Source organism: Phyllobates terribilis, unplaced genomic scaffold (genome assembly GCF_046119375.1).
Source record: "Phyllobates terribilis strain yellow unplaced genomic scaffold, ASM4611937v1 Scaffold_2__4_contigs__length_985480577, whole genome shotgun sequence".
Classification (NCBI taxonomy): Eukaryota; Metazoa; Chordata; class Amphibia; order Anura; family Dendrobatidae; genus Phyllobates; species Phyllobates terribilis.
In genome coordinates, this window is record NW_027362762.1 from 357,720,320 (window position 1) to 357,732,882 (window position 12,563).

At 46.7% G+C, this 12,563-nt stretch overlaps 1 long non-coding RNA gene across 1 annotated transcript in view; it reads left to right on the forward strand.

Moving 5' to 3' along the window:
- The first annotated feature begins 271 nt into the window (after window positions 1–271).
- The window catches only part of LOC141252116 (uncharacterized), a 77,337-nt gene continuing 65,045 nt past the window's right edge, over window positions 272–12,563 (forward strand). Inside the window, exon 1 of the long non-coding RNA XR_012313582.1 lies at window positions 272–719. This is a non-coding gene — a long non-coding RNA (uncharacterized lncRNA). The remainder of the gene's footprint in view (window positions 720–12,563) is intronic.

The following is a 12,563-nucleotide window of genomic DNA, read 5'->3' on the forward strand; positions in this document are numbered from 1 at the left end:
GTGGGGGGGGATGGGAGATGCACATGTGTGGGGGGGGATGAGAGAGGTGCACATGTGGTGGAGGGGGATGAGGGAGGGGCACATGTGGGGGAGGGGGACGAGAGGGGCACATGTGGGGGAGGGGGATGAGAGAGGGGCACATGTGGGGGAGGGGGTGAGAGATGTGCACATGGGGGGGATGTGAGCTGCACATGGGGGGGTTTGAGAGCTGCACATGGGGGAATTGGGAGTAGGGGGATAATGAGCTGCACATAACGAATGTGGGGTGGGGGAGAGTAAATGATAAATGATGATGGGGTGGGGAGAGCACGGACATGATATAATGAATTGGGGCAGGGGGTGCATGTAAATATTGAATGCGGGGAGCAGGAAGTATAGAGTAGGGGGCGTTGCGGATGCAGGAGTGTGACTGGTAACAAATTGGCGGAAAGAGTAGAGGTTCTAATTAAATTATATATTAAGTGCCTATTTACAGTTAATGGGGGCACAGTGGTGGATTACAATTTATATTTGGAATGGTAGGTTGCATAATAACTAACCATATATTGATGGTGGATGCACGTCTGTATTCAGCTGCGTAATGTAGAAGTTGGGGAATGTGCTCTAGATAACTGTGTTATTTTATGCAGAGACGAGTCCTGGCTGGAAGACGTGATGGCGGTCTGTGCTGGATGAAGGAGAAAAGCGAAGATGAAGGACTTCACCTAGAGACGTCACCGGTGAGTCAGTCTATTACATGTACACTGTGTATAATGTCACTGGTGATCACTGTATTACCTGTACACTGACACTATATACAGAGCTCCTGTGTATAATGTCACTGGTGATCACTGTATTACCTGTACACTGACACTATATACAGAGCTCCTGTGTATAATGTCACTGATGATCACTGTATTACCTGTACACTATATACAGAGCTCCTGTGTATAATTTCACTGGTGATCACTGTATTACCTGTACACTGACACTATATACAGAGCTCCTGTGTATAATGTCACTGGTGATCCCTGTATTACCTGTACACTGACACTATATACAGAGCTCCTGTGTATAATGTCACTGATGATCACTGTATTACCTGTACACTATATACAGAGCTCCTGTGTATAATGTCACTGGTGATCACTGTATTACCTGTACACTGACACTATATACAGAGCTCCTGTGTATAATTTCACTGGTGATCACTAGATTACCTGGACACTTACGTTATACATACCATGTATAGAGCTCCCGTGTATAATGACACTTATGGTAATATTAGTAATGTGGTGGTAATATTAGTAATTTAGTGGTAATATGTGGTCTGGTCATGGTGTGGCAGTTTTTCTCCCTTCTGTGTGGTATTATTCAGTCACTATGTTGTGGTAATATGTGGTCTGGTCATGGTGTGGCGGTATTCCCTGTATGTGGTATTATTGGTCATTTAAAAAAAAAATGTATATGACACATTCCCTTAAAGAAAACTAAATAAAAATATATCTAAAAAGAGTATTGGATATTTTAAGAAAATTTTAATAGGTTAGAGTAGGGCCCGCCCAGAAGAGTCTACCTTATCGTGGTGGCGGCTTTAAAAATCTTTTGGCCAAAACAAAAGCTGATGGCTATGTATGTGGCGCCGTCACATGGCCGAACGTCAGGAGAACCTGGTGGCAGCGACGTGGACGAGCGCCAGGATTCTGCAGGGATTGCATGGGGGTAAGTATAACAAGTTTTATTTTTTTTAAATACAATTAATTAACTAGGAGTGGGGGGAATCAGAGATGCACGGGGGGGATGAGAGATGCACATGGTGGGGGTGAGAGATGCACATGGGGGGGTGAGAGATGCACATGGGGGGGTGAGAGATGCACATGGGGGGGTGAGAGATGCACATGGGGGGGATGAGAGATGCACATGGGGGGGATGAGAGATGCACATGGGGGGATGGGAGATGCACATGGGGGGGATGAGAGATGCACATGGGGGGATGGGAGATGCACATGGGGGGGATGAGAGATGCACGGGGGGTGAGAGCTGCACATGGGTGGGTTGAGAGCTGCACATGGGGGGGTGAGAGATGCACATGGGGGGTTATGTTTACATAACTTTGTTGCCTTATGAAGGGCAGGGGGGGCCCCCCAAAATTTCTTGCACAGGGGCCCACTACAGTCTGTGTCCGCCCCTGGGTTTATGAGACACACCAAATTATAAGATGCACCCAGGTTTTAGAGGAGGAAAATAATAAAAACATTTGAAGCAAAAATAGAATTAGACTTACCAGTAATTTGATTTCTAATAACCGACCACGACAGCACACCGGAGGATGTAACCCCATCCTAAAAGGGACAGGAAAACATGAAGAGGTTAAATAGCCCCTCCCACATCCTCCTTCCAGTGTTATTGTAAAGGACCACAAAAGTATGAATGCTTCAAATTGTATTTTATTCTCACTGATACGATAATGTAAGAAATAATAAGCAAAGGGAGGGAATTACCCATGCTGTCGTGGTGGGTTATTAGAAACCGAATTACCGGTAAATCTAATTCTATTTTCTCTAACCCCCCATGACCGCTCACCGGAGGTATACCCAAGAGTTATCTAGGGAGGGACAATAGCCTGGAGGACTTTCCTTCCAAAGGCTAAATCTCTAATGGACATTAGGTGTAGTCTGTAATGTCTGGAGAACGTATGGACCGAGGACCAGGTAGCAGCTCTGCAAATCTGCTTGATGGAGATGCTGGCTTTCTCAGCCCAGGAAACAGATACCGCTCTAGTAGAGTGAACTTTGAGCATCTCTGGAAGTGGAAGGTTCTGGATCTGGTAAGCTTCAGTAATTGCTTTCTTGATCCAATTGGCAATCGTGGACTTGGAAGCTTTCTTACCCTTATTTTGGCCCTGAGAATGGACAAATAGATTTTGGTCTCTTCTCCCTTCCTGTGTTTCCTGGAGGTAATGCAGGACAATTCTTCGAACATCCAGGGCGTGGAACGCCTCTTCTTTCTCATTTATTGGATTCTGACAGAAGAAGGCAAGAATTATCTCCTGAGATCGGTGGAAGTCCAAGACCACTTTAAGTAAAAATGAAGGGTCGAGACGAAAATTGAGATGATCCTCTAGGATTCTCAGATGAGGTTTGTTAAATGAAAGAGCCTTTAGTTCGCCTACCCTTCTGGCTGTGGTTATAGCTACAAGGAAGGCTGTCTTCCAGGAAAGCCTGTATGGTCTTACAGTTGATAAGGGTTCGAAGGGTGGAAGAGTTAGTCCCTTAAGAACAATGTTAAGGTCCAAGGGGGAACTAAGTTCGCCACTCTAGGGTGAATGCGAGAGGCTGCTGTCATAAATCTTCTCACCCACTGATGTTCGGCCAGGCTCTGATCGAAGTAGGAACTTAATGCTGCTACTTGGACTTTAAGGGTACTGGGTTTGAGACCCTTGTCTAGGCCTTCTTGTAGGAAATCCAGTATCTGGGCGATGTTCGCCTCATGTGGATCTGGATGTCTAGGTGCACTCCATGGTACAAATGTCTTCCAGATCTTATGGTATATGGAGTTTGTCACTGGCTTCTTGCTTTTTTGGAGAGTTCTAATGACTCTATCAGAAAAGTCATTGGTCTTTAGTATTGAGAATTCAGTAGCCAAGCAGCCAGGTGTAGACTCTTGGGGTCCGGATGATGAACTGGTCCTTGGAGAAGAAGATCTCTGATGGGAGGAAGGACTAGGGGACCGTCTACACTCAGGTTGGTTAGAGTGCCGAACCAGCTTCTTTTTGGCCAAAGAGGTGCCACTAGGATCACTCTGGTCCTTTCGGCTCTTATCTTCTGCTGGGTTCTTGGCAGGATTGGAAGCGGAGGGAAGGCATATGAGAGCTTGAATCTCCATTGGTGGGAGAATGCATCTGCACCCAGACAGGGATCATTTGGATTTAAAGAAAAAAATGAAGTATCTTCGCGTTCTGATATCCTGTGAAGAGGTCTACCTCTGGATGGCCCCACCTTTTGGTCAGAATCTGTAAAACCTCTGGGTTTAGACTCCATTCCCCTGGGTAAATGTCTGTCCTTCTGAGGAAGTCGGCCTGGAAGTTGATTGAATCCTTTATGTGAAGAGCTGACAGAGAGAGAAGGTGTTCTTCAGCCCAGGAAAATATTCTTGTCAAGATTGATTTTAAGTCCTCGTGTCTTGCACTTCCTTAGTGATGGAGGTGAGCTACTGTAGTCATATTATCTGAGAGAATTTTTTCGTGGGAATTCTGGATCAGAAATCCTGCTGATCCGAGGACTTCTTCTACACCTTTTAATTCTCTGAAGTTGGACGATTGTTGACTTACTTCCCTGGACTAAACACCTTGGAACAATTCTTGGGAGACCATGGCTCCCCATCCCCTTCTGCTGGCATCTACTTTTATGGTGACATTGGGTCCTGGGTCCAAAGGACCCCATTGCTCAGATTTCTTGTGCTGAGCCACCAAGATAAAGAGGTCCTTACTCGTGGTGGTATAGTAATTATTTTTTTTCAGGGATTGCGGCGATCCATTCCAATTTGCCAGAATGTGAGTCTGTAATGTTCTGCTGTATGCCTGGGCCCACGCCACCATCTGGATGCAGAACATCATGGAACCGAGGACTGACAGGGCACTTCTTAGTGACACCAATTTCCTGCTTCGCAGTATGTTCACCTTCAATTTCAACATGATCTGCTTTTGTCTGGACAAAAAAGATGTCTGGTTGTGGGAATCCAACAGCACTCCCAGGAATGTCTTCATTGTGGAGGGAACCATATCTGATTTTTTGTGGTTCATTAACCATCCCAGAGATGTCAGGATCTGGGTTGTCAACTGCAGATGTTCCCGGAGTAATGGTATTGAGGGGGCAACTAGGAGGAAGTCATCGTGGTATGGTACTATGCAAACATCCTGATTTCTGATGTACTCCATGACCTCTGCCATGATCTTTGTGCAGATCTGTGGTGCCGATGATATCCCAAATGGAAGAACATTGAATTGATAGTGTACTGTCTGTTCTCTTTGGGCCACCTTGAACCTTAGGAACTTTCGATACGTTGGATGAATAGGGACATGGTAAAATGTGTTCTGAAGATCGATTGTAGCCATGACAAAGTCATGCCCTATCAGGGGAACTGTTGATCTGATGGATTTCATCTTGAACCTTTTGTAAACTATGTGCTGATTTAGAGGTTTCAGGTTGATTATGATTCGATAATAACCGCCTGTTTTTTTTTATCAAGAAAAGCTTGGAATAGTGTCCCCTGTTTCTCTCCTTCCTTGGAACTAGGAAGATTACCCCTGAAGATTTAAGGTTTCCCAGACCGGACATTAAAGTGGCTTGTAGTTCTGGAGAGGAGAGCTGCGTTGTTCTTACACTGTGTGGGGAATAGGAAGAAAGCTCTATCTTTACACCTGTTTCGACCGATTTTAGGGTCCACGGGTCTGAGCAAATTCTGCGCCACTGGGGGAGAAAACTCGAAATGCGGCCCCCGACTGTCTTGGCATCATGACTTGTTCTGACGCCGGCCCTGGGAGAGAAAAAGATTTCTGCCCCATCCTCCTTTTGGGTAGCTCCACCGACCTGACTTCCTTTTTCCTCTATACTGAGGAGTCTGCTCCTGGGGAGGCCGAAAGGGTCTTCTTTTCTTCTTTTCGAGCTTCTAGGTTCAGGAAGGGATTTCTTTTTATCTGAGGCCTTTTCTAGTATATCATCCAGGACTGGACCAAACATGTACAGTTGTTCTCAAAAGTTTACATACCCCGGCAGAATTTTTGCTTTCTTGGCCTTGTTTCAGAGAATATGAATGATAACAAAAAAACTTTTTCTCCACTCCTGGTTATTTGTTGGATGAAGCCATTTATTGTTAAACTACTGTGTTTTCTCCTTTTAAATCTTAATGACAACCAAAAACATCCAAATGACCCTGAACAAAAGTTCACATACCCCAGTTAATACCATGTATTGCCCCCTCTAACATCAATGACAGCTTGAAGTCTTTTGTGGTAGTTTATTTTCTCAGATGGTAAAGCTGTCCATTCTTCTTGGCAAAAAGCCTCCAGTTCCAGTAAATTCCTGAGCTGTCTAGAATGAACTGCATGCTTGAGATCTCCCCAGAGTGACTCAATGATATTGAGGTCAAGAGACTGAGATGGCCACTCCAGAACCTTCACTTTGTTCTGCTGTAGCCAATGACAGGTCAACTTGGCCTTGTGTTTTGGATCGTTGTCATGTACAAACATCAAAGAGAACTTGAACTCTAGTGCCACCTATTGGAAGTACCAATCATAAAAGTCAATATCGACCCTTTAACGAGCCTTGCCATGTGATTTAGGATAAAAGTCAAACTAGAATCTCAAATTCTGGTTTGGCTTTTATCCTTAGTCATATGGCTAGCCTTGTTAAAAAGTTGTGTGACAGAGCCACTGGTATGATATCTGAGGGGAGGTATGTGTCACACAGGTTGCTAGCCTGTGTGAACTGAAACCAATAAACTTTCTGCCAGCATGTTATATGCTGGGTGTTAACTCACTTAAAGGGTGTGGTTTTATTGGAAAGGCAGAGGGTGGGAGGCCATTCCCCTACCTCCCCTCAGGTTGTGGCTGAGCAAGGTTAAAATGTTCAGTCAGATTTTTTTCTCTGAGTAGTGTGTGGCCTGGAGAGGGAAGTCTCCAGACTGCGTTGAACTGAAGCCAGAGAGCAACACCGGAGGACGGGTGTTGCTGAAGACTTCGCTGTGCTACCTGGAGCAGGCCAAGCCTTGCTTGCTAATAGACTCTGTTGTACTTTCTCTTTTGTTACCCGTTAACTCCCAGAGGGCCTGTTCATTTTTATGGGACACTGCTGGAGTTTATGCCACATAATAAACCCACAGGAAGTTTTATCCGAACCGTGTGTCCTGTTTCTGCCTCCGGAGAGCCGAGCAAGTCGCATTACCACAGTTGGTGGAGAATGCGGGCAAGATTCCGGGAACACGTGTACCTGCCATAGAGACCGGTGGATGTACTGGGTGAAGGCCACCAGCCGGCCAGAGAAGTCCGGCAGCCACCCAGAGAAATACGGCAGCATGGAGGAGCTCATTAAGTACCTGGTGCAGAGCCAGCAGCAGGCCAGACAGAATAACTGAGGTGCACGTCGGGGGGCACCTGGGAAACAGTGACCACAACATTATGCAATTCCACATGTGCTTCAGTAGGGTGCCCAGCAAGGGAGTCACAAAAACACTGAACTTCAGGAGGGCAAAGTTTGATCAGCTAAGAGATGCCCTTCACCTTATAGACTGGGATAGTATCTTCAGTAATAGGAGCACGGATAGAAAATGGGAAATTTTCAAAACAGTCCTACATAGTCACTGTAGAAGGTACATACCTTATGGGAATAAAAGGGCTAGGAATAGGAGGAAGCCAATGTGGCTAAATAAGGAAGTCAAGAGGGCAATGAAAAACAAAAAAAGGGCTTTTGGTAAACTTAAACAAGAAGGCAGCGAGGAAGCGCTAATATCTTGTAGGGAAAAAAACAAAATCTGTAAGAAACAAATAAGAATAGCAAAAGAGGAGACAGAGAGACTAATTGCCAAGGAAAGTAAAACGAATCCCAAACTGTTCTTTAACTATATAAACAGTAAAAGGATTAAAACTGATGGAGTTGGCCCATTGAAAAATAACCTGGGTAAAATCATAGAGGGTGATGAGGGTAAAGCAAACCTACTCAATAGCTTCTTCTCCACTGTTTTCACAAAAGAAAACAATTTATCGGAGGAAATGCAGATTGAAAAAGTAAACCCTCCGCTAAATATCACCCACCTAACCCAGGAGGAAGTTCAGAAACGCCTAAATAATATCAAAATAGACAAGTCACCAGACCCAGATGGCATACACCCCCGGGTACTAAAAGAATTAAGTAATGTGATAGACAGACCGCTGTATCTTATATTCATGCACTCTTTATGGACAGGGACTGTCCTACTAGACTGGCACCAAGCAAATGTGGTACCAATATTCAAAAAGAGGTCTAAAAGTGACCCTGGGAACTATAGACCAGTAAGCTTAACGTCTGTTGTGGGTAAATTGTTTGAAGGATTTCTTAGAGATGCTATTGTAGAATATCTTAATGATAATAACTGTCTAACTCCATATCAACATGGATTCATGAGGGATCGCTCCTGCCAAACAAACCTGATCGCCTTCTACGAGGAGGTGAGCTCACAGCTGGACCGGGGAGAGTCAGTGGATGTTGTATACCTTGACTTCTCCAAAGCGTTTGATACCGTGCCACACAAAAGGTTGGTATATAAAATGAGAATGCTTGGTCTGGGGGATAATGTGTGCAAGTGGGTAAATAGCTGGCTGAGTGATAGAAAGCAGAGGGTGGTTATCAATGGAGTAAGCTCAGGGTGTGTCAGGGTTACTAGCGGGGTGTCTCAAGGGTCTGTCTTGGGCCCTATATTATTTAATATATTTATAAATGATCTAGTGGAAGGGTTGCATAGTAAAATAGCAATATTTGCAGATGATACTAAACTTTGTAAAGTAGTTAATACAGATGAGGATAGGGCACAGCTACAGGAGGATTTAGATAAATTGGGGAGTTGGACCAAAAAATGGAAAATGGGGTTCAATGCCGATAAATGTAAGGCATGCACATGGGAAAGAAAAACAGCAGTCACACATACATATTAAATGGGAAACCGTTGGGGAAATCTGACATGGAGAAGGACCTGGGCGTCTTGGTTAACAGCAAATTAAATTGGAGTTCCCAGTGTCAGGCAGCAGCTGCGAAGGCAAATAGAGTCATGGCATGCATCAGAAGAGGAATAGGGGCATATGATGAGAACATTGTTCTTCCTCTGTATAAAGCGCTGGTAAGGCTGCACTTAGAATATTGTGCACAGTTCTGGGCTCCGGTGCTCAGGAAAGACATATTGGAGCTAGAGAGGGTACTAAGGAGGGCAACTAAGGTAATAAAGGGAATGGAGGGGCTAGAATACCCAGAGAGGTTGTCAAAATTAGGCCTATTTACGTTGGAAAAGAGAAGGCTTAGGGGAGACCTCATAAACATGTATAAATATATCAGGGGGCAGTACAGAGATCTCTCCCATGACCTGTTTATACCAAGGATGGTGACAAAGACGAGGGGGCACACTATGCGTCTGGAGGAAAGGAGGTTCCTGCACCAGCATAGAAGAGGATTCTTTACGGTCAGAGCCGTGAGACTCTGGAACTCTCTGGGAGAGGAAGTGGTGATGTCCAACTCACTTAATGAGTTCAAGAGAGGCCTGGACGCCTTTCTTGAGAACAAAAAAATTACATCTTATGCTTAGTGATAGTTAATAAATCCAGGGATTTAATCTGACTGCCAGATTGGAGTCGGGAAGTGAATTTTTCCTCAATGATGTAAATTGGCCTATACCGCATGGTTTTTTTTTGCCTTCCCCTGGATCAACACCGCGGAATAGCTGCAGTGCACAAGAAATAGGCTGAACTGGATGGACGCTTGTCTTTTTTCGGCCTTATAAACTATGTAACTATGTAACCAAGAGACAACAAAACTGTTGCTGCAACAGATCCAATTGCAGCAAAATGCGCAGCAGCAGCACCAGCAGGAGCAGCAACAGCAGATACAGCTTCTGACAGACGCCATCCAGGGCAGGGCAACCGCCCCACCCCCAGGGCCGACTGATGACTCCCACATCAGGAAGGCAGTAAGACGAGCAATGCTAGGAGATGACCCCCGGGGATGATGATGAATCATATCTGACAGTCTTTGAGAGGATGGCTGATCGGGAGAGACTTCCACCAGAACAGTGGGCAGAGGTTCTGGTGCCATATTTGTCGGGTGAACCCCAAAAGGCATATTCCGACTTGGCACTGCAGGATGGCAAGGAATACGCCGAGAAGCAGTGTCAGTGAAAAACATTGGGCCCACCAGAGGATTTGATTTTGGGGGCTCACCTTTTTCCCCCCGCTCAATTGTCCCATAGCAGCTTCAAAGTTTGCGCTATCTTGAACTCTCCTGATGAAGAAGCCACAGCCCACCCGAGGATTCTCTGGTGGGCCCGTAAAACCCTGCCGAGAAGCGGCCCTGGCTAAGAAAAGTGTGTTGGAAGGTTCAGGGCTGGCGTCAGCACCCGGGCAAGTGCCGGGGCCCTGAGCAGGCGGGGAGGCCGGTTCAGTATGCCTTCAATTTTGAATAAATCCCCAACAGTGTCACCAGCAAAGCACCCCCACACCATCACACCTCCTCCTCCATGCTTCACAGGGGGAAGCAGGCATGTAGAGTCCATCCGTTCACCTTTTCTGCGTCGCACAAAGACACGGTGGTTGGAACCAAAGATCTCAAATTTGGACTCATCAGACCAAAGCTCAGATTTCCAGTGCTCTAATGTCCATTCCTTGTGTTCTTTAGCCGAGGTGACTCTTGGTCTTCCTTTCCTGGGGCGGTCCTCATGTGAGCCAGTTTCTTTGCTGCGTTTGATGGTTTTTGCAACTGCACTTGGGGACACTTTCAAAGTTTGCCCAATTTTTCGGAATGACTGACCTTCATTTCTTAAAGTAATGATGGCCACTCGTTTTTCTTTACTTAGCTGCTTTTTTCTTTCCATAATACAAATTCTAAGTAAAGAAAAACGAGTGGCCATCATTACTTTAAGAAATGAAGGTCAGTCAGTCCGAAAAATTGGGAAAACTTTGAAAGTGTCCCCAAGTGCAGTTGCAAAAACCATCAAGCGCTATAAAGAAACTGGCTCACTTGAAGACCGCCCCAGCAAAGGAAGACCAAGAGTCACCTCTGCTTCTGAGGATAAGTTTATCCTAGTCACCAGCCTCAGAAATCGCAGGTTAACAGCAGCTCAGATTAGAGACCAGGTCAATGCCACACAGAGTTCTAGCAGCAGACATATCTCTAGAACAACTGTTAAGAGGAGACTTTGTGCAGCAGGCCTTCATGGTGAAATAGCTGCTAGGAAACCACTGCTAAGGACAGGCAACAAGCAGAAGAGACTTGTTTGGGCTAAAGAACACAAGGAATGGACATTAGACCAGTGGAAATTTGTGCTTTGGTCTGATGAGTCCAAATTTGAGATCTTTGGTTCCAACCACCGTGTCTTTGTGCGATGCAGAAAAGGTGAACGGATGGACTCTACATGCCTAGTTCCCACCGTGAAGCATGGAGGAGGAGGTGTGATGGTGTGGGGTGCTTTTCTGGTGACACTGTTGGGGATTTCTTCAAAATTGAAGGCATTCTGAACCAGCATGGCCACCACAGCATCTTGCAGCAGCATGCTATTCCATCCGGTTTGCGTTTAGTTGGACAATCATTTATTTTTCAACAGGACAATGACCCCAAACACACCTCCAGGCTGTGTAAGCATAGGCGGATTATGATGAGGGCAATCTGGGCTACCGCCCGGGGCCCCAAGGGGTCCATGGCCAGATTGCCCTCATTATAATATGTGCGGCACATACCGGCAGTCAGAGGCGGGGGGCCCCCGGACCGCTCCCCCAGCAGCGGCGCACAGCCGCTACATCTTCTTCGGCTGGGCCAGCACTGCACCTGTTAAGTTCCCTGTGTGCTGGCCCGGCCGCGTCACTTGTAGGAGATATGGCCCTGTGCGTGGCCGTGTCTGCTAGTGTGACGTCACGCAGTGCGCGCCCGGCCTGCACTGCTGCACTGGGGAGGAGCAGGAGAACTGAAACCGAGCCGGGGGATGGTGAGTGTGTGTGAGAGTGTGTGAGTTATTGAGTGAGTGAGTATGTGTGTGTGTGCAGGCAGATATCATTGTGTGATGTTTGTTTATATGTATTTTTGTGTTTCAAATGTGTTTATGCGTGTATGTATATGTCTGTATATGTTTGTGCGTGTGCATAACTGCGTGCGGCCCCCTGCTGTGTATAGATGGCACCGTGCGGCCCCCTGCTGTGTATAGATGGCGCCGTGCGGCCTCCTGCTGTATATAGATGGCTACGTGCGGCCCCCTGCTGTATATAGATGGCTACGTGTGGCCTCCCGCTGTGTATAGATGACTGCGTGCGGCCCCCTGCTGTGTATAGATGGAGCCGTGTGGCCTCCTGCTGTGTATAGATGGCGCCGTGCGGCCTCCTGCTGTGTATAGATGGCTACGTGCGGCCCCCTGCTGTGTATAGATGGCTACGCGCAGCCTCCTGCTGTGTATAGATGGCTATGTGCGGCCTCCCGCTGTGTATAGATGGCTATGTGCGGCCTCCCACTGTGTATAGATGGCTACGTGCGGCCTCCTGCTGTGTATAGATGGCTATGTGCGGCCTCCTGCTGTGTATAGATGGCTATGTGCGGCCTCCCACTGTGTATAGATGGCTATGTGTGGCCTCCCGCTGTGTATAGATGGCTACGTGCGGCCTCCTGCTGTGTATAGATGGCTACGTGCGGCCTCCTGCTTTGTATATATGGCACCGTGCGGCCTCCCGCTGTGTATAGATGGCTACGTGCGGCCTCCTGCTGTGTATATATGGCACCATGCGGCCCTCTGCTGTGTATAGATGGCTACGTGCGGCCAGCTGCTGTGTATAGATGGCTGCGTGCGGCCTCCCGCTGTGTATAGATGGC